The sequence below is a fragment of the Herpailurus yagouaroundi genome, unplaced genomic scaffold (genome assembly GCF_014898765.1).
Source record: "Herpailurus yagouaroundi ecotype Mexico unplaced genomic scaffold, PumYag 140, whole genome shotgun sequence".
NCBI classification, from domain to species: domain Eukaryota; kingdom Metazoa; phylum Chordata; class Mammalia; order Carnivora; family Felidae; genus Herpailurus; species Herpailurus yagouaroundi.
In genome coordinates, this window is record NW_024412395.1 from 61,190,512 (window position 1) to 61,214,440 (window position 23,929).

The 23,929-nt window shown below is 38.3% G+C and overlaps 1 long non-coding RNA gene across 1 annotated transcript in view; it reads left to right on the forward strand.

Moving 5' to 3' along the window:
- LOC121030773 (uncharacterized) overlaps positions 1-23,929 on the forward strand; it is a 441,808-nt gene that overhangs the window by 301,468 nt on the left and 116,411 nt on the right. The window contains exon 2 of the long non-coding RNA XR_005790406.1: positions 7,032-7,100. This is a non-coding gene — a long non-coding RNA (uncharacterized LOC121030773). The remainder of the gene's footprint in view (positions 1-7,031; positions 7,101-23,929) is intronic.

Genomic DNA, 23,929 nt, shown 5'->3' on the forward strand with positions numbered 1-23,929 from the left:
TCAAGAATAACACAAGAAAAGAAAATTTCAGGCCAATATTTCTAAAAAACACAGGTGCAAAAATCCTCAACAAAATATTAATTCAAATTAGCAATACACTAAAAGGATCATACATCATAATCAAGTGAGATTTATTTCGGGGATGCTAGGATGGTTCAACAACCACAAATTAGTCAATGCGATACACCACATTAACAAAATGAAGGATTAAAATCATGATCATCTCAATAGTTGCAGAAAAAGCATTTAAAAAAATTCAACATCCATTTATGATAAAACTCTCAACAAATCCTCAACGTAATACCTCAATGTAATAAAAGCCATGTATGACAAGCCCACAGCTAACATCATACGCAATGGTGAAAAGCTGAAAGCTTTTCTTCCAAGGTCAGGAACAAGACAAGTATGCCTAATGTCACTACTTTTATTCAACATACTATTGGAAGTCCTACCCATAGCAATTAGACAAGAAAAAGAAATAAAATCAGCCACATTGGAAAGAAAGATGTAAAACTGTCACTCTTTGCAGGTGAAATGATATTATGTATGGAAAACCCTAAAGACTCCATCAAAAAGCTCCTAGAATTAATAAACAAATTCAGCAGTGTTGCAGAATACATAATAAATACACCAAAATCTGTTGTGTTTCCTACAGTTATAACAAACTATCAGAAAGAGAAATTAAGAAAACAATTCCATTTACAATTGCATCAAAAGAATAAAATACCTACAAATAAATTTAACTGAGGCAAAAAAAAATCTATTTACTAACAACTCCAAGATGTTAATGTAAGAAACTGAAGAACACAAATAAATTCAAAGATATTTCATGCTCATGGATTGGAAGAACTAATATTGTTAAAATGTCCATACTATTCAAGACAATCTATAAATTCAGTGCAATCTATATTAAATTCCAATGTCATTTTTCACAGCAATAGAACAAACAGCCCTAAAATGTGTGTAGAACCACAAAAGACCCCAAAAAGCCAAAGTAATCTTGAAAAAGAAGAACAAAACTGGAGGCATCAGCCCCCTTATTTCAAACTACATACAAAGCTATAATAATTAAAACACTATGGTATTGGCATAAAACAGACACATAGATCAATGAAACAGATAGAGAGCTCAGAAATAAACCCACATATATGTGATGAATTAAATTATGGCAAAGGAGCCAAGAATATACAATGGGCAAAGGACAGTCTTCAATAAATAATGTTGAAAAACTGGACAATCACATGCGAAAGAATGAAATTGGACCACTATCTTACACCATATACAAAAATTAATTCAGAATGGATTAAAGAACATAAGGTCTGAGACCAACAAAACTCTTGTAAGAAAACATAGGCGGTAAGCTCCTTGATATAAGTCTTGGTGAACTATTGAATCTGACACAAAGCAAAGGCAACAAAATTAAAAATAAATAAGTAGGACTACATCAGAGTAAAAAACTTCTGCACATCAAAAGAAACGATCAACAAAATGAAATGGCAACCTACAGAATGGGAGAAAATATTTGCAAATTGTATATCTGATAACAGGTTAATATCCAAAATATGTAAAGAACTCATATAACTCAGGAAAAATAAAAAAACAATCTAGTTAAAAAATGGGCATAAGGTCTGAATAGAAATTTTTCCAGAGAAGACATACAGATGGCCAAAAGATAAATGAAAAGACTCTCAACATCAGAAATCATCAAAGAAATGCAAATCAAAACAACGAGATATCATCTCACACATGTCAGAATGGCTATTACCAATGATAATAATAATAATAATAATAATAATAATAATAATAACAAGGATTGGTAAGGAGGAGAAAAGAAAACTCTTGTACACTGCTGGTGGGAATATAAACTGGTGCAGCCACTGTGGAAAACAACATAAAAGATTCTCAAAAAATTAAAAATAGAACTACCATGTGACCCAGCAATTTTACTTCTGGGTCTTTAACCAAGGAAAACAAAACCACTAACTTGAAAAAATATATGCACCAAGTTCATTAACATTATTTACAGTAGCCAAGATATGGAAACAACCCAAGTGTCCATTCATGGATGAATGGATAAAGAAGATATAGTATATATGTACAATGGAGTATTATTCACAATGGAATAATAGTCTCCATTGTATACACAGAATATATACAATGGAATATTCATTATTGAATGAAATCTTGCTATTTCAATATGGATGGACATCAAAGGTATCATGCTAAGTGAAATAAATGAGACAGGGAAAGACAAAAATCATATGAGCTTTTTAATGCATGGACTCTAAAAACAAACAAACAAGATCATAGATAGAGAGAACAGACTTATGGTTGCCATGGGCAGAGGGTCAGGGGAGGGAGGAATGTGTGAAGAAGGTAAAAGGGTAAAAAGAAAAAAATAATAAATTTAAATAAAATAATAAACCATGCAATTAATGATATTAACAAAATAAATATCTGTGATCCACTTAATAGATGTGGACAAAGGATTTACCAAAATTTGACACCCATTACCGTTAAAATTCTTCTCTCATAGTAAACCTTAAATCTAATCAAAGGAATTTATAAAAAAAACAAAAGCTAACTTCCTACTTAATTGTGGAACATTATGCATAAAACTCTTAGAACAGTACCTGGTACAAAATAAGTATTACACAAGGGTAATTTAGATTTAATTTAATTTAGATCTAACAGTCAATACACAGGAAAAACAGGAGACATCATAGGGGTGCAACCAGCACACTCCAGACAGTTGGAAATAGTATGAGAAAACTTCCTGTTGGGCGGGGGGTGGAGGGGGCAGCATTGTCTGGCTCAGTCAGTAGAGCATGCTACTCTTGATCTTGGGGTCATGAGTTTGAGCCCCACGATGGGTGTAGAGATTACTTTAAAAGAATAAATAAAATTTAATACATATACCTAGTTTTTAAATGAACAAATGTAAGAAAAAAAGAGGGAGATAAAGGTGAATCTATAAACTTAAAGAGAATTAAGAGACATGTTAAATAATTGCAAAATGTGGACTTATTTGAATATTGATTCCAAGAAACAAAATGTATAGAACAGAAAATGTATTCCTTAAAAGTTGATAACCAGAGAAATGGGAGTACTAACTGTATATTTAATTATTGAATTGTTTGTTTGTTTATGATATGATATTTTGGCTACTTTTTTTGAAGAGCCTACATGTTGTCTATTGCCAAAAAAACATGTGGGGTGCCTTGGTGGCTCATTTGGTTAAGAGTCTGTCTCTTGATCTTGGCCCAGGTCATGATCTTGTGGTTTTAGGAATGAGCCCCAAGTCAGGCTGAGCACTGACAGCATGAAGCCTGCTTGGGTTTCTCTCTCTTCCTCTCTCTTGGCCCCTCCCCTGCTCGTTCTCACTCTCTCAAAATAAATAAATAAACTTTTTTTAAAAAATAAAGAAAAAAATTTAAAAAATAGAAAAATAAATGCAAGTATTCTAAATAACCTTTTCTTAAATTGCTATATAAAGACATTGTTACTGGAAGACTCTCTTAGTAACACTATCACTTTGAACATTCAGCACAATCTGATCTTCATAATATAGTTCATAGCTATAACATATAACTATGATTAATGTACTTTGCAAACAAATAAACAAAACATTCAGATACTCTATTGGCAATTCCTATAGGTCAAAAAGAGCAATTTTTTCTTCTATGGAGCTTACACCTCTTGGTCTTGCCCCATTTTCTCCTCCTGTGGTATCCCATCTCTACTGAATGACCCAGAAGGGCTAATGCCAAAAACCAAAGGCTTAACACAACACAGGGAGAACTGTGAGTAGTAGATAGTTGTGGTGTCACCCTGCAAATAATGACCAAAGACAAATCCAGAATAGATGAGGACAGTTGGACCAGATTGCCAATTGGAATATGGGAAACAATTTATATACCAGAACAAGGTGCTACAAGTAGGAGGAAAGTTGGAACAGGTGCTGAGTAACTAAGTTTGGCTGAGTAGTAAGAATGGAATCTAGGTTAAAGAGATGGAAGAAAAGATGAGCAGTGAGCAATGTTGAATAACCAGAACAAGAACAGTGTCAGAACCAGAACCCCAAAATTACAGAAGTCAACTCACTGAAGAAGCAACAGAGATCAGAATCTTATAGGCTTGCTGTGAAAAACAAATAAACACACATACACACACACACACACATGCACGCACACGCAATACTTCCCTGTAGGCACCAGGTAATTTTTAAAGCATTGGCCAAAAGCTTTTATTCAAACTTTACTTGCCTTAAAAGAACTTTTGTTCCAGGTACGCCTGGGTGGCTCAGTCAGTTAAGCATCAGACTTTGGCTCAGGCCATGATCTCATGGTGTGTGAGTTTGAGCCCCACATTGGGCTGGCTGCTGTCAGCACAGAGCCCACTTTGAATCCTCTGTCCACTTCTCTCTCTCCCTGTCCCACTTGCACTCCCTCTGTCTCAAAAATAAATATTTACAAAAATAAAATAAAATAAACTTTGGTTCCAGTCATCCAGGAAATTATACAGTGTTCACTATATACAACTATACAATACTCATTACACATACTGACTGTGGAAAAACTTAATAGCACCATATCATAGGTAAGGATGAAATAAAATTAAATATTTAAAGCACTTAGTACAGTGCTCCTTAAAGGTTAACTTTAAAACAATAACAACTTAACCAATGCTAGAGTGAGGTTGTGTTTGTACATTGTATCTTATTGAAGAAGGTCACTAAATCTTGTCATTTCTATTCCTATAAGTTCTTTAAACTTATTTCTCCTTGATGTCTCTGTGGACATGACCTTAGTTTAAACCGGTGTTTCTCAAAGTATCCAGGGATCCCTGGGAGACTCCAAGACTCTTTCAAGGTGTTGTGAGGTCAAAATAATTTCATAATAATATTAAGATATTATTTGCGTATTTTACTCTTACTGTCTCCCAAATGTTCAGCAAAATTTTCCAGAAGCGGCATGACACGTGGCGACATCATTAGTCTGATGACTAACAGCATATGTGTTTGTAATGCTCTTGTGCTTGAAAATTTCCTCACTTTTTGTTTCTAATATAGTAAAGATCAGTAGGTATAACCCGATAACCATAAGTTCCTTGAAATTGTCAATGATTTTTAAAAGGATAAATCAGTCCTAAAACCAAAAAGATTGAGAACTGACTCTTTTTTTTTTTTCCAACGTTTATTTATTTTTGAGACAGAGAGAGACAGAGCATGAACGGGGGAGGGTCAGAGAGAGAGGGAGACACAGAATCGGAAACAGGCTCCAGGCTCCTAGCCATCAGCCCAGAGCCTGACGCGGGGCTCGAACTCACAGACCGCGAGGTCGTGACCTGGCTGAAGTCGGACGCTTAACCGACTGAGCCACCCAGGCGCCCAAGAACTGACTCTTTAAATCATCCTCTGTTGCCTTAACCGCCTAATTTCTTCAAAGCGCTCATTCAGAAATACAAATCTGACTATATTGAATCTCTATTTAAAATTTTTATACCTATTCTAACCTATAATGTGGAGAAGTAGCATAGCACAGTAAAACAAATAAGTGAGACTGGTTTCACCTAGAGCCAAATTCAAAATCCATGTATGTCAGACCCCACTGACTGACCCCCAAGATCCATTGCTCTTTCTTCACTTTTGTAATAAAACCCCTGAATTTGAGATTGGCACATGGCATTACTTCTTGAAACTACTTCCTTGAAGATGAGTGTGGTCATATGATAATGGCCACTGGGAAATGAGCAGAAGTGATATATATGAAACTTCCAGGTCAGGTTGTCTAAAAAAGGAAGTAGGTTTCCTTCCATTTTTTCCTCTTTTCCCGCAAGCTTCAAAAAGGGGTTAGGGGCTGCTCAGCCAGCTTCAGCCATGCGGATGAAGACTAGACACGCTACTTCACATTGTCCGCCCAAGTCTGTATTTTTTCATGGAAAAAATCAACCTCTCTCTGGAGTCAATTTTCACCAAGCAGGCAAAGACTTGGGCTTAACCTAAATCAAGTGCCCACATGAACTGAATCCCTGAGGTAAATTTGTATAAAAGGCTCTGTCTAGATGTTTTTGGTTTCCTACACCGGGTTCGCATTAACGTGGGCCTGCTCTGAACAAGCATTCATTTTTTTCATTTAGCCTTTCATTTAATAATTAATGAAGTATGCCAGGCAATGTGCACAATAGTATAGCAGTGTTTGGTCACCATTCAGTATGTCCACCAACACCGTGAGATCCAAAATGAAAAAAAAATGGTAACCTGGTAGTGAGGCAGAGCAAAATGACAGGGAACCCAAAGGATCTGTACCCTGGAGCCCAGTCACACACATGGTTTCTGGGTCTGGCCACAGTAGCCAGGACCTCAGTAAATGACAAGATTTCAGGGTGCCTGGGTAGCTCATTTGGTTGAGTGTCCCACTTAAGCTCAGGTCATGATATCACAGTTTGTGGGTTCAAGACCTACATGAGGCTCTGCTGACAGCTGGAGCCTGGAGCCTGGGTGTGTGTCTCTCTCTCTCTCTCTCTCTCTCTCTCTCTCTCTCTCTCTCTCCTGCTTACACTCTATCTTTCTCTCTCTCTAAAAATAAATTTAAAAAAATAAATGACAGAATTTCAGATTTATTGGAGAGAGACGATTAAGAAGAAAGTGGCTCAGCTAGTAAAGTGAGGAGTGGGATCTGTACAGAGGGGTGCAGGTGTGTGATTAAAGTAACATTAGAACATCTTTCATCAAGCCTGGGCTATTCTAGAGTCCAGAACAAGACTGAAGTATGCAAGTAGGAGATAAATGATCCACGCTCATCAAGAACTGTGGAGGCCAATAAGGAAGAATCCTTCTACCATAACATAGTGTATGTGTGGGATGTTAGAATTATATCTCTTATATACATACTTTTCCATGTGAAAGAAATACATGTTTTCCAGGTCATTTTTTGTTTGTTTGTTTAAAATGGAAATGTGTCCCATTTGGGGATTGACAGTATTGTTATTACATTTTTACCGAAAATATTTCGATTTTATATTCTTTTTAGGCTGAAGCAAATGAAATTGCTGTTTTGTGGATCAAACGTGGAATTAAAGGCTCACACAACTGTGGAAAGGTAGGAGGAGTGAAGGCCGGGAAGGCCTCTTTTGGGAAATCTGTATATGAAAGAATTACAGGAAAACTACCACCAAAAAGTGCTCAGATACCTTTAGCATCAAAGTGGCTGACATGTGGGAGGATCTCTAAATGCTAAAGGAAAATAAAGCCTTACCTTTACTCTCTACCTAGGGTTTATCCAAAGCTAAAGGATAATGGGTCTTATTTTTTTCTTCCTTACAAATCTCATGCATTGATCTCTCACTGGTCATTTCTACCTAGGATCCTGCTGGCAGGAGGGGTGTGCACAGTGTAGTTTGCAGGTTTCATACTTCTGTGGTATGTGGGAAACCTAGAAGAGCTTGAGCCTATGATAGTTTCATTGTTATTAATTAGACTGTGGGGAGGTTTCTAGGGCAGAATAAATAAGAGTTCCAAAGCAGAAAGAGAAGGTAGAGAAGGTTATGTGTCAAGTCAGACTATTTTTCTTTCAAGTGGCCCTTTTCCCTTTGCTCTTCTCCTTCTCTAGCACCCCCTGTATTATGGATAAATGGATATACTGCTAGTACTCATACCCCCAATATGTGTGTGTGTGTGTGTGTGTGCGCGCGCGCGTGCACAGGTGCATGCTTCCTGTAGGACCCACCAAAGAAAGACTCTTAGAGTTATTTTTCTATTCATCTCTACACCTTCCTTCATTCAAGGAATAAAGGTCACATTTACAGTTTTTAAATTGGGGGAGTTGGAATTGTTTGAAAATATAAAACACATTAACCAGGAAAGACAGTTATCTGGGATTCTATGTTATGACATTAAATACATGCTTTATTCATTAATGTCCATTTAAAATAGAAATCAATGTGTTATTGTTAATGAAAATGTAATTTGCCATTTGGTAAAGATGCCCCAGACTCACTATTTCAGCTTCTCGGATTGATTATTTAAGAAGCCAGTGGCAGATCTAAGCCGTGGGGCTTTCACTGTAATTACATCTGATTCCTCGACATTATATTAATGCTGGACATTAGTATAATAAAGGCCACTGATATACTTTTCATTTGTATTTTCATAATAGCATATATCTATGGAAGACACCTAATTTGTCATAATGTAAAGTTGGTGTTTTTAAAGTATATTTTAAAAGGGTAATTCCTTGTGACTCGACCGCAATAGTTCATGTCGTAAAACTGTATCATTTTTTTCAATATGTCAGTGTTAATCCGTCTTGCAATCTGTTTAAGCCTGGTTTGGTGGTCAGTTGTTAAAGCTGTAATAGTCAAATGTCTCACACGTTGCCCTTTAGAATATTCCTATAAAGTTATAAATTTGAGAGGAATTATCCATGATAATAGCTTAGTGTTTCTTGAAATTATAGAATTATTCATATTGATATCAGATATAATGTTCAAGATTTTTTTTTTTAATTTTTTTTTTTCAACGTTTTTATTTATTTTTGGGACAGAGAGAAACAGAGCATGAACGGGGGAGGGGCAGAGAGAGAGGGAGACACAGAATCGGAAACAGGCTCCAGGCTCTGAGCCATCAGCCCAGAGCCTGACGTGGGGCTCGAACTCACGGACCGCGAGATCGTGACCTGGCTGAAGTCGGACGCTTAACCGACTGCGCCACCCAGGCGCCCCTCAAGATTTTTTTTTAATGAGTAAAATTACTCGGGAGAAATACCAGTGCATATCTCTCTTCATATTACTTTCTTCTACTTTTTTCCTGAATGTAAATATTCACGCCCATTGTAGAAAGTATATTTTAAAAATGGAACATTCAAACCATTTATAATTCTGCTATCTAGAAACATCACCATTTTAAAAATATATCCGTCTTTTTTTTCATATATCTGTGTGTAAGAGTATATATGTGTGTCAGGTGTGTACATGTGAGTAAAGATGTGTCTATTTTCTATAAGAATTCAAATTAGGAACATACTGTATTTTATTTACCATGTAAATATAGGAGACTTTATTAGCATTTAGTGTTGGAAAATGAAATCTGAGGGCAAATTGATTTTTACTGCTTTGGGATTGGTTGAGATAGTGGATTACAAAAATAGATTTTCAGATGTTAGATCAGCCTTGCATCCTTAGAAAAAAACCCACTTGATCATGGTGTATAATAGTTTTTAGATACTTCTGAATTCCATTTGCTAATATTTTGCTAAAGATTTTTGTGTCTATATGAGGAATGTTGGTGTATAGTTTTGCTTTGTGTGGTTTTTGTATTGTCTTTGATTTGATATGAGGTCAATACTGGCCTCATAAAACAAGTTGGTCAGTATTTCCTACTCTTCTGTATTCTGGAAAAGGTTGTGTAGAATTCATGTTAATTTTTTAAATGTTTAGTACAATTTTCAGTGACACCATTTTATCCTGGAGATATATTCTTCAGGAGCTTTTAAATTATGAATTAAATTTCTTTAATGGTTATATGGCTATTCACATTTCATCTTTGTTGAATTTTGGCAATTTGTGGTTTTCAGGAAATTGGTCTATTTTCTTCTAGGTTGTTGAATTAATAGGCATAAAATTATTCATGGTATTCCCTTATTATCTTTTTAATGGTGGTAGCAGTCTATAGTGATTTTTTTAATCAGGTAAATTTACAAAAGTAAAATGCACATATCTGAACAGCATAGTCTGATGAGTTTTGGCAAATATATACACCCATATAATGGTCACCCAAATAAAAAATGAAGAATAATTTCACCACATTGAAAATTCCTTTGACCTCTTTGTTAGTCAATAAGCTACACTCCTGAGGAAACCATTGCTGTGACTTCAATCATTCTAGAATATTCTAGAACAGGGTTTGGCACACAGCTCAGACTAGTTAAATATGAGCTATCACTGTTATTTTTTTTAATTTAATGAGTTAATCCTTTTATTTTATTTATTTTTTAACTATAATTTATTGTCAAGTTAGCTAACATACAGTGCATACAGTGTATGCAGTGTGCTCTTGGCTTCGGGAGTAGATTCCCACAATTCTCCCACAAGTGCCCTTCTCAGTACACATCACCCATTTTCCCTCTCCCCTCCCCTCCCATCAACCCTCAGTTTGTCCTCTATATTTAAGAGTCTCTTATGGTTTGCCTCCCTCACTTTTTGAAACTATTTTTTCTGCTTCCCTTCCACCAGGGTCTTCTGTTTCTCAAATTCTACATATGAGTGAAAACGTATGATATCTGTCTTTCCCTGGCTACCTTATTTCACTTAGCGTAATATCCTCCAGTTCCATCCATGTTGTTGCAAACGGCAAGATTTCATTCTTTCTCACTGCCAAGTAGTACTCCATTATATATATTTTTTGGAATAGCTTGAGAAGGACAAGTATTATCTCTGCTTTAAACATCTGGTAGAACTCCCCTGGGAGCCATCTCGTCCTGGACTCTTATTTGTTGGGAGATTTTTTTTTTTTTAATTTTTTTTTTTTCAACGTTTATTTATTTTGGGGACAGAGAGAGACAGAGCATGAACGGGGGAGGGGCAGAGAGAGAGGGAGACACAGAATCGGAAACAGGCTCCAGGCTCTGAGCCATCAGCCCAGAGCCTGATGCGGGGCTCGAACTCGCGGACCGCGACATCGTGACCTGGCTGAAGTCAGACGCTTAACCGACTGCGCCACCCAGGCGCCCCTGTTGGGAGATTTTTGATAACTGATTCAGTTTCTTCGCTGGTTATGGGTCTGTTCAAGCTTTCTATTTCCTCCTGATTGAGTTTTGGATGTGTGTGGGTGTTTAGGAATTTGTCCATTTCTTCCAGGTTGTCCAGTTTGTTGTCATATAATTTTTCATACTATTCCGTGATAATTGCTTGTATCTCTGAGGGATTGGTTGTAATAATTCCATTTTCATTCATGATTTTATCTATTTGGGTCATCTCCCTTTTCTTTTTGAGAAGCCTGGCTAGAGCTTTATCCATTTTGTTTATTTTTTCAAAAAACCAACTCTTGGTTTTGTTGATCTGCTCTACAGTTTTTTTAGATTCTATATTGTTTTTTTAATTTTTTTTTCAACGTTTATTTAATTTTGGGACAGAGAGAGACAGAGCATGAACGGGGGAGGGGCAGAGAGAGAGGGAGACACAGAATCGGAAACAGGCTCGAGGCTCTGAGCCATCAGCCCAGAGCCCGACGCGGGGCTCGAACTCACGGACCGCGAGATCGTGACCTGGCTGAAGTCGGACGCTTAACCGACTGCGCCACCCAGGCGCCCCTATATTGTTTATTTCTGCTCTGATCTTTATTGTTTCTCTTCTTCTGCTGAGTTTAGCCTGTCTTTGCTGTTCTGCTTCTATTTCCTTTAGGTGTGCTGTTAGATTTTGTATTCGGGATTTTTCTTGTTTCTTGAGATAGTCCTGGATTGCAATGTATTTTCCTCTCAGGACTGCCTTCGCTACATCCGAAAGCATTTGGATTGTTGTATTTTCATTTTCGTTTGTTTCCATATATTTTTTAATTTCTTCTCTAATTGCCTGGTTGACCCACTCATTCTTTAGGAGGGTGTTCTTTCACCACCATGCTTTTGGAGGTTTTCCAGACTTTTTTCTGTGGTTGATTTCAAGCTTCATAGCATTGTGGTCTGAAAGTATGCATGGTATGATCTCAATTCTTGTATACTTATGAAGGTCTGTTTTGCGACCCAGTATGTGATCTATCTTGGAGAATGTTCCATGTGCACTTGAGAAGAAAGTATATTCTGTTGCTTTGGGATGCAGAGTTCTAAATATATGTGTCAAGTCCATCTGATCCAATGTATCATTCAGGGCCCTGGTTTCTTTATTGACCGTGTGTCTAGATGATCTATCCATTTCTGTAAGAGGAGTGTTAAAGTCCTCTGCAATTACCACATTCTTAAATTTTTTTTTTCAATGTTTATTTATTTTTGGGACAGAGAGAGACAGAGCACGAACAGGGGAGGGGCAGAGAGAGAGGGAGACACAGAACCGGAAACAGGCTCCAGGCTCTGAGCCATCAGCCCAGAGCCTGACGCGGGGCTTGAACTCACGGACCGCGAGATCGTGACCTGGCTGAAGTCGGACGCTTAACTGACTGCGCCACCCAGGCGCCCCTGCAATTACCACATTCCTATCAATAAGGTTGCTTATGTTTGTAAGTAATTGTTTTATATATTTGGGGGCTCCTGTATTCAGCGCATAGACATTTATAATTGTTAGCTCTTCCTGATGGATAGACCCTGTAATTATTGTATAATGCCCTTCTTAATCTCTTGTTACAGCCTTTAATTTAAAGTCTAGTTTGTCTGATATAAGTATGGCTACTCCAGCTTTCTTTTGGCTTCCAGTAGCATGATAAATAGTTCTCCATCCCCTCACTCTCAATCTGAACGTGTCCTTAGGTCTAAAATGAGTCTCTTGTAGACAGCAAATAGATGGGTCTTGTTTTTTTATCCATTCTGATACCCTACGTCTTTTGGTTGGCGCATTTAGTCCATTTACGTTCAGTGTTATTATAGAAAGATATGGGTTTAGAGTCATTGTGATGTCCGTAGGTTTCATGCTTGTAGCGATGTCTCTGGTGCTTTGTCTCACAGGATCCCCCTTAGCATCTCTTGTAGGGCTGGTTTAGTGGTGATGAATTCCTTCAGTTTTTGTTTGTTTGGGAAGACCTTTATCTCTCCTTCTATTCTAAATGACAGACTTGCTGGATAAAGGATTCTCGGCTGCATATTTTTGCTGTTCATCACATGGAAGATTTCCTGCCATTCCTTTCTGGCCTGCCAAGTTTCAGTAGAGAGATCAGTCATGAGTCTTATAGGTCTCCCTTTATATGTTAGAGCACGTTTATCCCTAGCTGCTTTCAGAATTTTCTCTTTATCCTTATATTTTGCCAGTTTCACTATGATATGTCGTGCAGAAGATCGATTCAAGTTACGTCTGAAGGGAGTTCTCTGTGCCTCTTGGATTTCAATGCTTTTTTCCTTCCCCAGATCAGGGAAGTTCTCAGCTATGATTTCTTCAAGTACCCCTTCAGCACCTTTCCCTCTCTCTTCCTCCTCTGGAATACCAATTATGTGTAGATTATTTCTCTTTAGTGCATCACTTAGTTCTCTAATTTTCCCCTCATACTCCTGGATTTTTTTATCTCTCTTTTTCTCAGCTTCCTCTTTTTCCATAATTGTATCTTCTAGTTCACCTATTCTCTCCTCTGCCTCTTCAATCCAAGCCGTGGTCGTTTCCATTTTATTTTGCAGCTCATTAATAGCATTTTTAGCTCCTCCTGACTGTTCCTTAGTCCCTTGATCTCTGTAGCAAGAGATTCTCTGCTGTCCTCTATACTGTTTTCAAGCCCAGCAATTAATTTTATGACTATTATTCTAAATTCACTTTCTGCTATACTGTTTAAATCCTTGTTGATCAGTTCATTAGCTGTTGATATTTTGGAGATTCTTTTGAGGGGAATTCTTCCGTTTCGTCATTTTGGATAGTCCTTGGAGTGGTGAGGAACTGCAGGGCACTTCCCCTGTGCTGTCTTGAATAACTTGCATTGGTGGGCAGAGCTTCAGTCAGACCTGATGTCTGCCCCCAGCCCACCGCTGGGGGCACAGTCAGACTGGTGTATACCTTCTCTTCCCCTCTCCTAGGGGCGGGATTCACTGTGGGGTGGCATGGCCCATCTGGGCTACTTGCACACTGCCAGGCTTGTGGTGCTGGGGATCTGGCGTATTAGCTGGGTGGATCGGCAAGGTGCACAGGGGTGGGAGGGGCAGGCTCAGCTCACTTTTCCTTCAGAGGTCTGCTTCGGGAGGGGCCCTGTGGCACCGGGAGGGAGTCAGACCTGCCGCCAGAGGCCGGAGGAATGGATCCGCAGAAGCACAGCGTTGGGTGTTTGCACAGTGCCAGCAAGTTCCCTGACAGCAACTGGTTCCCTTTGGGATTTTGGCTGGGGGATGGGTGAGGGAGATGGCGCTGGCAAGCGCCTTTTTTCCCCGCCAAGCTGAACTCTGTTGTCCGGGGCTCAACAACTCTCCCTCCTGTTGTCCTCCAGCCTTCCTGCTCTCGGAGCAGAGCTGTTAACTTATAACCTTCCAGATGTGAAGTCCCACTTGCTTTCAGAATACACTCTGTCCAGCGCCTCCACTTTTGCAAGCCAGACTCGGGGTCTCTACTTGGCCGGCGGGCCGCCCCTCTGCCCCGGCTCCCTCCTGCCAGTCCATGGAGCGCGCACCACCTCTCCACCCTTCCTACCCTCTTCCATGGGCCTCTCGTCTACGCTTGGCTTCCGGGAATCCGTTCTGCTAGTCTTCTGGCAATTTTCTGGGTTATTTAGGCAGGTGTGGGTGGAATCTAAGTGATCCGCTGGACGTGGTGAGCCCAGCGTCCTCCTATGCCTCCATCTTCCCAACCGGGCTTTTTTCCATTGTATATAAAAACTACATCTTCTTTATCCATTCATCAGACATTTGGGCTCTTTCCATAATTAGGCTATTGGTGATAGCATTGCTATAAACATTAGGCTACATGTGCCCCTATGAATCAGCACTCCTGTATCCCTTGGATAAATTCCTAGTACTGTGACTGCTGGGTCTTAGGGTAATTCCATTTTTAATTTTTTGAGGAACCTCCACTCTGTTTTCCAGAGCGGCTGCACCAGTTGCATTCCTACCAACAGTGCAAGAGGGTTCCCATTTCTCCACATCCTTGCCAATATCTATTGTTTCCTGAGTTGTTAATTTTCGCCACTCTGACCGGTGTGAGGTGGTATCTCATTGTGGTTTTGATTTGTATTTCCCTGATGATTAGTGCTATTGAACACCTTTTCATGTGTCTGTTGGCCATCTGGATGCCTTCTTTGGAAAAGTGTCTCTACATGTCTTCTGCCCATTTCTTTACTGGATTATTTGTTTTTGAGTGTTGAGTTTGGTAAATTCTTTATAGATTTTGGATACTAACTTTTTATCTGATATATCGTTTGCAAATATCTTCTCCCATTCTGTGTTTCATTTTAGTTTTGCTGATTGTTTCCTTTGCAGTGCAGAAGCTTCTTATCTTCATGAGTTCCCAATAGTTCATTTTTCCTTTTATTTCCCTTGCCCTCGGCGATGTGTCGAGTAAGATGTTGCTGCAGCTGAGGCCAAAGAGATTGCTGCCTGTTTTCTCCTCTAGGGTTTTAATGGTTTCATGTCTCACATTTAGTTCTTTCACCCATTTTGAATTTATTTTTGAGTATGGTGTAAGAAAGTGGTCCAGTTTGATTCTTCTGCATGTTGCTATCCAGTTTTCCCAGCTCCATTTGCTAAAGAGACTATCCTTTTTCCATTGGGTACTCTTTCCTGCTTTGTCAAAGATTGGTTGGCCATACATTTGTGGGTTCAATTCTGGGTTCTCTGCTCTATTCCATTGGTCTATGTGTCTGTTTTTGTGCCAAAACCATACTGTCTTGATGATTACAGCTTTGTAGTAGAGGCTAAAGTCCGGTGATGCCTCCCACTTTGGTTTTCTTTTTCAACATTACTTTGGCTATTCCATACAAATACTTTTCTGGTTCCATACAAATTTTAGGATTGTTTGTTCTAGCTTTGAGAAGAATGCCCATACAGTTTTGATTGGTTTGCATTGCATGTGCAGATTGCTTTGGGAAGTAGTGACATTTTAACAATATTTGTTATTCCCATCCATGAACATGGAATGTGTTTCCATTCCTTTGTGTCTTCTTCACTTTCTTTCATAGGTTTTCTATAGTTTTAAGCATACAGATCTTTTACATCTTTGGTTAGATTTATTCCTGGGTATTTTATGGTTCTTGGTAATATTGTCAATGGGATTGATTTCTCGATTTCTCTTTCTGTTGCTTCATTATTGGTGTATAAAAATGCAACCAATTTCTGTACATTGATTTTGTATCCTGCAACTTTGCTGAGTTCATGTATCAGTTCTAGCAGCTTTTTGGTGGAGTCTTTTGGGTTTTCCATGTAGAGTATCATGTCATCTGCAAAAAAAAGGGAAAGTTTAACTTCTTCTTTGCCAATTTGGATGCCTTTTATTTCATTTTGTTGTCCAATTGCTGAGGCTGGGACTTCCAACACTATGTTAAACAACAGTGGTGAGAGTGGACATCCTGTTGTATTCCTGATCTCGGGGAAATCTCTCAGCTTTTCCCCATTGAGGATGATATTAGCTATGGGCTTTTCATATATGGCTGTTATGATGTTAAGGTATGTTCTTTCTATCCCTACTTCCTTGAGAGTTTTTATCAAGAAAGATGCTGTATTTTGTCAAATGCTTTTTCTGCATCTATTGACAGGATCATATGGTTCTTATCCTTTCTTTTATTCATGTGATGTATCACATTGATTGATCTGCAAATATTGAACCAGCCCTACGGCCCAGGAAAGAATGCCACTTAATCATGGTGAATGATTCTTTCAATGCACTGTTGAATTTGATGCTAGTATCTTGTTGAAAATTTTTGCATCCGTGTTCATCAGGGATATTGGCCTGTAACTCTCCTTTTTTAGTGGTCTCTGTCTGGTTTGAGATTCTTGGCTTCATAGCATAAGTACAGAAGCTTTCCTTCCATTTCTATTTCTTGGAACAGCTTGAGAAGGATAGGTATTAACTCTGCTTTAAATGTCTTGTAGAATTCCCCTGGGAAGCCATCTGGCCCAGAACTCTTACATTTTGGGAGATTTTTGATAACTGATTCAATTTCTTCGCTGATTATGGGTCTTTTCAAATTTTCTATTTCTTCCCGTTTGAGTTTTGGTAGTGTGTGGGTGTCTAGGAATTTGTAAATTTCTTCCAGGTTGTCCAGTTTGTTGGCATATATTTTTTCATAGTGTTGTCTAATAATTGTTTGTATTTCTGTGGTGTTGGTTGTGATCTCTCCTCTTTTATTCATGATTTTATCTATTTGGAGCATCTCTCTTTTCTTTTTTTTAATTTTTTTTTAACATTTATTTGTTTTTTGAGAGACAGAGCATGAGTTGAGGAGGGGCAGAGAGGGAGACACAGAATCCAAAGCAGGCTCCAGGTTCTGAACTGACAGCACAGAGCCCGATGAGGGGCCAAAACCCATGGACTGTGAGATCATGACCTGAGCCGAAGTTGGATGTTCAACCAACTAAACCACCCAGGCACCCCCCTCTCTCTTTTCTTTTTGAGAAGTCTGGCTAGGGGTTTATCAATTTTGTTTATTTTTTCAAAAAACCAGCTCTTAACATTCATCAGTCTGTTCTACTGATTTTTCTTTTTCTTTCAATTCTATATTGTTTATTCCTGCTCTAATCTTTATTTCTCTTCTTCTGCTGGCTTTGGGGTTTCTTTGCTGTTCTGCTTCTAGTTCGTTTAGGTGTGCAGTTAGGTTTTGTATTTGGGATTTTTCTTGTTTCTTGATATAGGCCTGGATTGCAATGTATTTTACTCTTAGGACTGCCTTTGCTGCATCCCAAAGGCTTTGGACTATCGTGTTTTCATTTTTGTTTGCTTCCATATATTTTTTAGCTTCTTTAATTGCCTGGTTGACCCATTCATTCTTTAGTAGGAAGTTCTTTAACATCCATGCATTTGGAGGCTTTCCAAATTTTTTCTTGTGGTGGATTCAACTTTCATAGCATTTTTTCTGAAAATATTCTTGGTATGTTCTCAATTCTTTTATATTTGTTGAGGGCTGTTTCATGACCCAGTATGTGATCTATTTTGGAGAATGTTCCATGTGTACTCAAGAAGAATGTGTATTCTGCTGCTTTTGGATGAAAAGTTCTGAATATATCAAGTCCATCTGGACCAGTGTATCATTCAAGGCCATTGTTTCTTTATTAATTTTCTGCCTAGAAGATCTGTCCATTTCTGTAAGTGGAATATTAAAATCCCCTGCAATTACTGTATTTTTATCAATAAGATTGCTTATGTTTGTGATTAATTGATTTATATATTTGGGTGTTTTAAGTTGGGGGCATAAACATTTACAATTATTAGTTCTTGATGGATAGACCCTGTAATTATGTATGCCATTCTTCATCTCTTGTTACAACCTTTAGTTTAAAATCTAATTTGTCTTGGGGCACCTGGGTGGCTCAGTTGGTTGAGTATCCGACTTTGGATCAGGTCATGATCTCCCGGTTTGTGAGTTTGAGCCCCGTGTCAGGCTCTGTTCTGACAGCTCGGAGCCTGGATCTTGCTTTAGATTCTGTGTCTCCCTCTCTCTCCGCCCACCCCTACTTGTGCTCTGTCTCTCTCTGTCTTCCAAAAGTGAATAAACATTAAAATTTTTAGAAATAAATAAATTAATTAATTAAATTAAATCTAATTTGTCTGATATAGGTATGGCTACCCAGCTTCCTTTTACTTCCAGTAGCATTATAAATGGTTCTCCATCCCCCCACTTACAATATGAAGGTGTCCTCTGGTCTAAAATGAGTCTCTTGGAGACAGCATATAGATGGATCTTGTTTTTATTTTTGTTTTTATCCATTCTGATACCGTATGTCTTTTGATTGGGGCATTTAGTCCATTTACATTCAGAGTTATTATTGAAAGATATGGATTTAGTGTCATTGTGTTATCTGTAGGTTTCATGCTTGTGGTGATGTCTCTGGTCCTTTGTAGTCTTTGCAGCACTCCACTCACAGAGTCTCCCTTAGGATCTCTTGCAGGGCTGGTTTAGTGGTTGTGAACTCCTTCAGTTTTTGTTTGTCTGGGAAAGCTTTTATCTCTCCTTCTATTCTGAGTGACAGCCTTGCTGGATAAAGGATTCTTGGTTGCATATTTTTCCTATTCAGCACATTGAATATTTCCTGCCACTCCCTTCTAACCTACCAAGTTTCAGTGGACAGGCCCATTTGTCCCTAACTGCTTTCAGAATTCTCTTTATCTTTGTATTTTGCCAATTTCACTATGATATACTGTGGTGAAGACATACTCTTGTTGAATCTGAAGAGGGTTTTCTGTGCCTCCTGGATTTGGATGTCTGCTTCCTTCCTCAGATTAGGGAAGTTCTCAGCTATAATTTGTTCAAGTAAACCTTCTGCCCCTTTCTCTCTCTCTCCCTCCTTCTTCTTCTTCTTTTTCTTCTTCTTCTTCCTCTTCTTCTTCTTCTTGAATTCCTGTGATACGGATAATTATTACATTTCATTGAATCATGTAGTTCTCTAATTCTCCCTTCGTGGTCTAGTATTTTCCTCTCTTTCCTTCTCTCAGCTTCATCATTTTCCATAATTTTATCTTCTATTTCACTTTTTCTTCCCTCTGTTTCCTCCATCCTTACTGTCACTGCATCTAGTTTATTTTGCAACTCATTTACAACATTTCTTAATTCGTCGTGACTATTTCTTGATTTCCATAGCAATAGATTCTCTGCTGTCTTCTATGCCTTTTTCAAGCCCAGCTATTAATCTTATGACTATTATTCTAAATTATTTATTAGATATATTGTTTCTATATGTTTTGAGCCATTCTCTAGCTGTCATTTCTTCCTGGAATTTCTTTTGAGAAGAATGCTTCTGTTTCATCATTTTGGCTAGTTTTTTTGTCCTTTATGTGTTTTAATAGCTTGTTTAATAGTCTGTTATGTGTCCTGCATCAGCAAGCACTACTATATTGAAAAAGGACCATACACTGTCCAGAGCCTGGTCCTTCAGGGGTGTTTTTGGTGTGTGTTGCATGCTTGCTGTTGTTGTGACTCTGGTTGCTTTATCTCCCTACTCATAGTGATGGTTTGGACCTTCCACCAGGTGTACTTTGATTTGTTCATTGAGGTAATCCTGGAAAAAATTTTAAAACGGTGGGGGTGGGGGGCTGTAAGAGGTGTAAAAGAAGAGGTGTAAAAAGAATAGATTAAAAATGTCTGCTTGAACAAACCAACAGCCAGAATAGAGAAGAGAAGAAATAAGAGGAAGAAAAGGAAGAAAGAAAAAAAATATATACATATGTATATATGTATATCAGAAAATGAAAAACTACTGGACCAATATCTGATGGTGTCTTAAAACCGGTGGCTGTGCTGGTCTGGAGGAGGGGCCGTCTGGTTCAGTCAGTGTCTATCTTGCTCTGGTGTTACCGGGTGTGGAGAGGCGTGGTTTGGTGTAGGCCAGTCCCACCTCCACTGTGGGCCCGTTTCTCTGTTCACTGAAGCCGCACCTTGTTGGTAATGGGGAGAAAAATGGCAACACCCCAGTCTCTCCTCCCCAGAATGGGTGTTCTAAACCACTCTGTTCAGGCCATCCTCACAGTGTTGTGTGTTGTACGAGGGCATGAGTGGGCCAGTTTGTTCCACTCCACAGTTTCCCGCGCTCCCAGGCACTTGACTGGGATTCAAACCTCTATATCTTAAAGGATCCGACTCCGCATGCCCTGGTTCCTGGGTAGTGCTACTCCACCCAGCCAGCCAACAAAGGGCCTCTGACTGGTGGGCGCCTGCAGGGTCTTTTGTCCTTGGAATGACTACATACCTTCTTCCCACAGCACCCAAGGAAGGGGACTGCTGTCTCCAACTGTGCCTCTGATCTTGCTACTGAGACCAGGGCTAGCCCCCCTCTTCCCCAGGCACATGTACAGAGCCGCAGGCCCCAGTCCAGAGAAAGCCCTACAACCCTGGATTGAGTTAGAAATTTGTTCTTTCTCCATTTTTTCCATTCCCGGTCCATGGTTTTTCTCTTGTCTGAACACAAGAGCTCTACACTTCCACAGCCTCTCTTTCTCTTCTTTTTGTCTCTCTACGGAAGGGGATCCCTCCCCTCTGTGCCTATGCCACCTGTTTTATTTTTCCCAATGGCCCATAAAGTTGTCCCCATGCACCCCTAGAGATGTTTCTGTCACTGTGTAGCCTCGATTCCTGAAATTCCAAGGCTTCTGGCCTCAAAACTGCTGTGTTTGAGGAGCAAGGGAGTTTCGGGTCCCCCTACTTCTCCACCATGTTGACTCCTCCAGGAGGCTACCACTAGTTTATGTAAATAGGTTTAATTGGAATAAAGTCATACCTATTTTTTATGGTATTTTATACTATTTGCTTTCATGACTCAAGTGCAGAGCTAAGTAGTTGAGACCCAGACATTGTGGCCACCACTTGGGTATCAGTCTCTTTTGGATTTTTCAGTGATCCTGCAGAGACCTAGCCTCCTGAGCAATGAAAATTGGCATGCTATAAAGATAGAGAATGCCTTATTTTGTTACCTAGAAACATTTGCTCTTCAAATTTGAAGGGTATATATTTACATTGCTAAAGGAGATGAAATTGAGAGCTATTTGTTTTCATTTCACAGGATTGTAAACTAGGAACATTCCTCTTTTCTTCCTAGTCAAGATTTATGTACATTAGGGAGGTGAGATTTATGTCCTTCTTCAGGAGTGGAGGGGAGCTGCATAGCAGTTGCCATATAAATTCTCAGATTCATAATTATAGGATTCTTCTCCTATGATACAAAACCCTCCTTTTTGTATTACAGGCCTAAACTTGTGGCTTTCATCACATTGCCCTAGAAGGAAGAGGATGTGAAGTGGGGAAATTAGGCAGTTATTGCTGCTATAGTAGTCTGCCTCTGATCCAGAAACTTCTTGTGTACTTTCTGGACAAGAACAAATGGATATAGATAACTAAAAACTTTATCACTACAAAGCCTAAATATTTAATATTTACAGAAAAAGTTTGCTAACCCCTGTTCTAGAGTGGTGTTACTGTTCTTGAACAGAAATATATGGAATTATAAGTGTGTACTCTGCCTGGTTTCTTTCACTCAACATAATGTTTTAGAGATATATCCATATTGTTGTGTGTATCAATAGCTATTTTAATTTCTAAGTAAAAACTACTATGTGATACTTCAACAGTTTGGTTAGTGATTTTCTGTTGGCAAACATCTGAGTCATTTTTGGCTTTTAGGTATTATGAACATTCTTGTGCAAATCTTTGGGGACATATGCTTTCATTTTGGGGGGCATAATTTCTGAGTCATAGTAAAGATGTATTTCTAACTTTATGAAAATTCTTACTTGTTGGAAGTGGTTGTATCATCTTATACTGTCAATATATTAGATTTTCAGTTGATCCAAATTGTTGTCAATACCTAGTACAATCAATCTTTTTAATTTAAGCCATTCTATGGATGTAGGGTGGTACCTTCTTGAGGTTTTCCTTACATTATTCTGTTTACTAATGATGTTTGGCTCCTTTTTATGTGCTTGTTAAACACTCATATACTTTTTGTGAAGTTTTTTAAGGCAAATTAATTATCTATTTTAAATCATATATTTATATTATTATATATTTGTTATATAGATTTATATTATATCTTTTATATTTTGGATGAAAGCCATTTGTCAGATACATGTGTTGTGAATATCTTCCCCAATCTGTGACTTGCCTTTTCATTTTCTTAAGAGTATTTTTTGATGAGAAGTTTTTAGTTTTTTTTAAGTTTATTTATTTATTTTGAGAGCAAAAGCGTGCACATGAATGGGGAAGGGCAGAGAGAGAGGGAGAAAGAGAATACCAAGCAGGCTCCATGAACAGCACAGAGCCCACCACTTGGCCTGATCCCACAAACCCTGAGATCATGACCCGAGTGAAAATCAAGAGTCGGACACTCAGCTGACTGAACCACCCAAGCACCGCAAGAAGTTTTTAATTTTGATAAATTCCTACTTAACAATTTATTCTTTTGTAATTAATGATTTCTGTGCCCTAAGACATCTTTGCCTACTCTACAGTTAGAAAAATATTCTCTTCTGTTTTCTTCCAGAGCTGTATCATTTTGGATTTTACACTTAGATTTTACATGTGAGCTACTTTGAATTAAATTTTATATATGGTGTTAGGAAGAATGTCAAGGGTTTTGTTTGTTTCATTTTTCTATAGACTATCCAATTTTAAAAACAACATTTGTTGCAAATATTTTCCTGCTCACTTTCTTTGGTATCTTTATCGAAATGCAATTTACCATATGCAGGTGAATCAGTTACTGAACTGTATTCTGTCGGCTGATTTGTCTTTTCTTTCTTATGCTAATCGTACACTAATTTAATATTTGTGGATTTATGTTTTTTTCTCAAAATCAAGTTGTCTTCCAACAGTTTTTCTTCATTATTTTCCTGGATATTCTACTTCTTTTGTATCTCCATATGAATTTTAGAATCGGCTTGTCTATTTCTATAAAGTAGTCTGCTGGGATTTTGATTGAATCTATAGATAAATGTGAGATTCTTAAAACCTAGAAATCCTGAGCTTTCTCAATCTATTAATGTAATAGATTTATTTATTCAAGTCTTCTTTAATTTACCTAAGTAACAGTAGTTTTCAGTGTACAAGTCTTAGTAAACCTTTCATTAAATTTATTCCTGAGTTTGAAGACAAGTTTTTTAATGTTTTTCTGTTGTTGTTGTTAATTTCTAACTGGTCATCGCTAGAATGTAAAAGCACTATTTATTTTTGTTAATGAACCTTGTATCATACAACCTTACCAAACTCACTTATCAGTTCTAATAACTTGTTTAAAGGTTCATTCACTTACCAGTTCTAATCATTTGTTTATAGGTTCATCTGGATTTTCCCTGTACATAATCATATCTCCTACAAATAAGGGCCATTATACTTTTTTCTTTCCAAAGTATATGCTGAATTCAGCTCCCAGGTCACCAAATTGACACCCTTAGGAGTCTCAACTCTTCATTGTTTAGGCTGAAAACACCGAGGTCCAAGAAATGACATGCTTAATTAGTAATTAGCTGAGCCAAAAGCATGGTCCTATGATTCATAGGCCAGGAGTCTCTCTGTGACCAAACTCCTAGTATGTGAGTGTAGGACAGATCTCAGAGTAAATGTCTCACTTCTATTCTTGGCCAAGTTATGTTTAGCTACTTTTCCAAAGCAGGCCCAGTCCTGGGATGT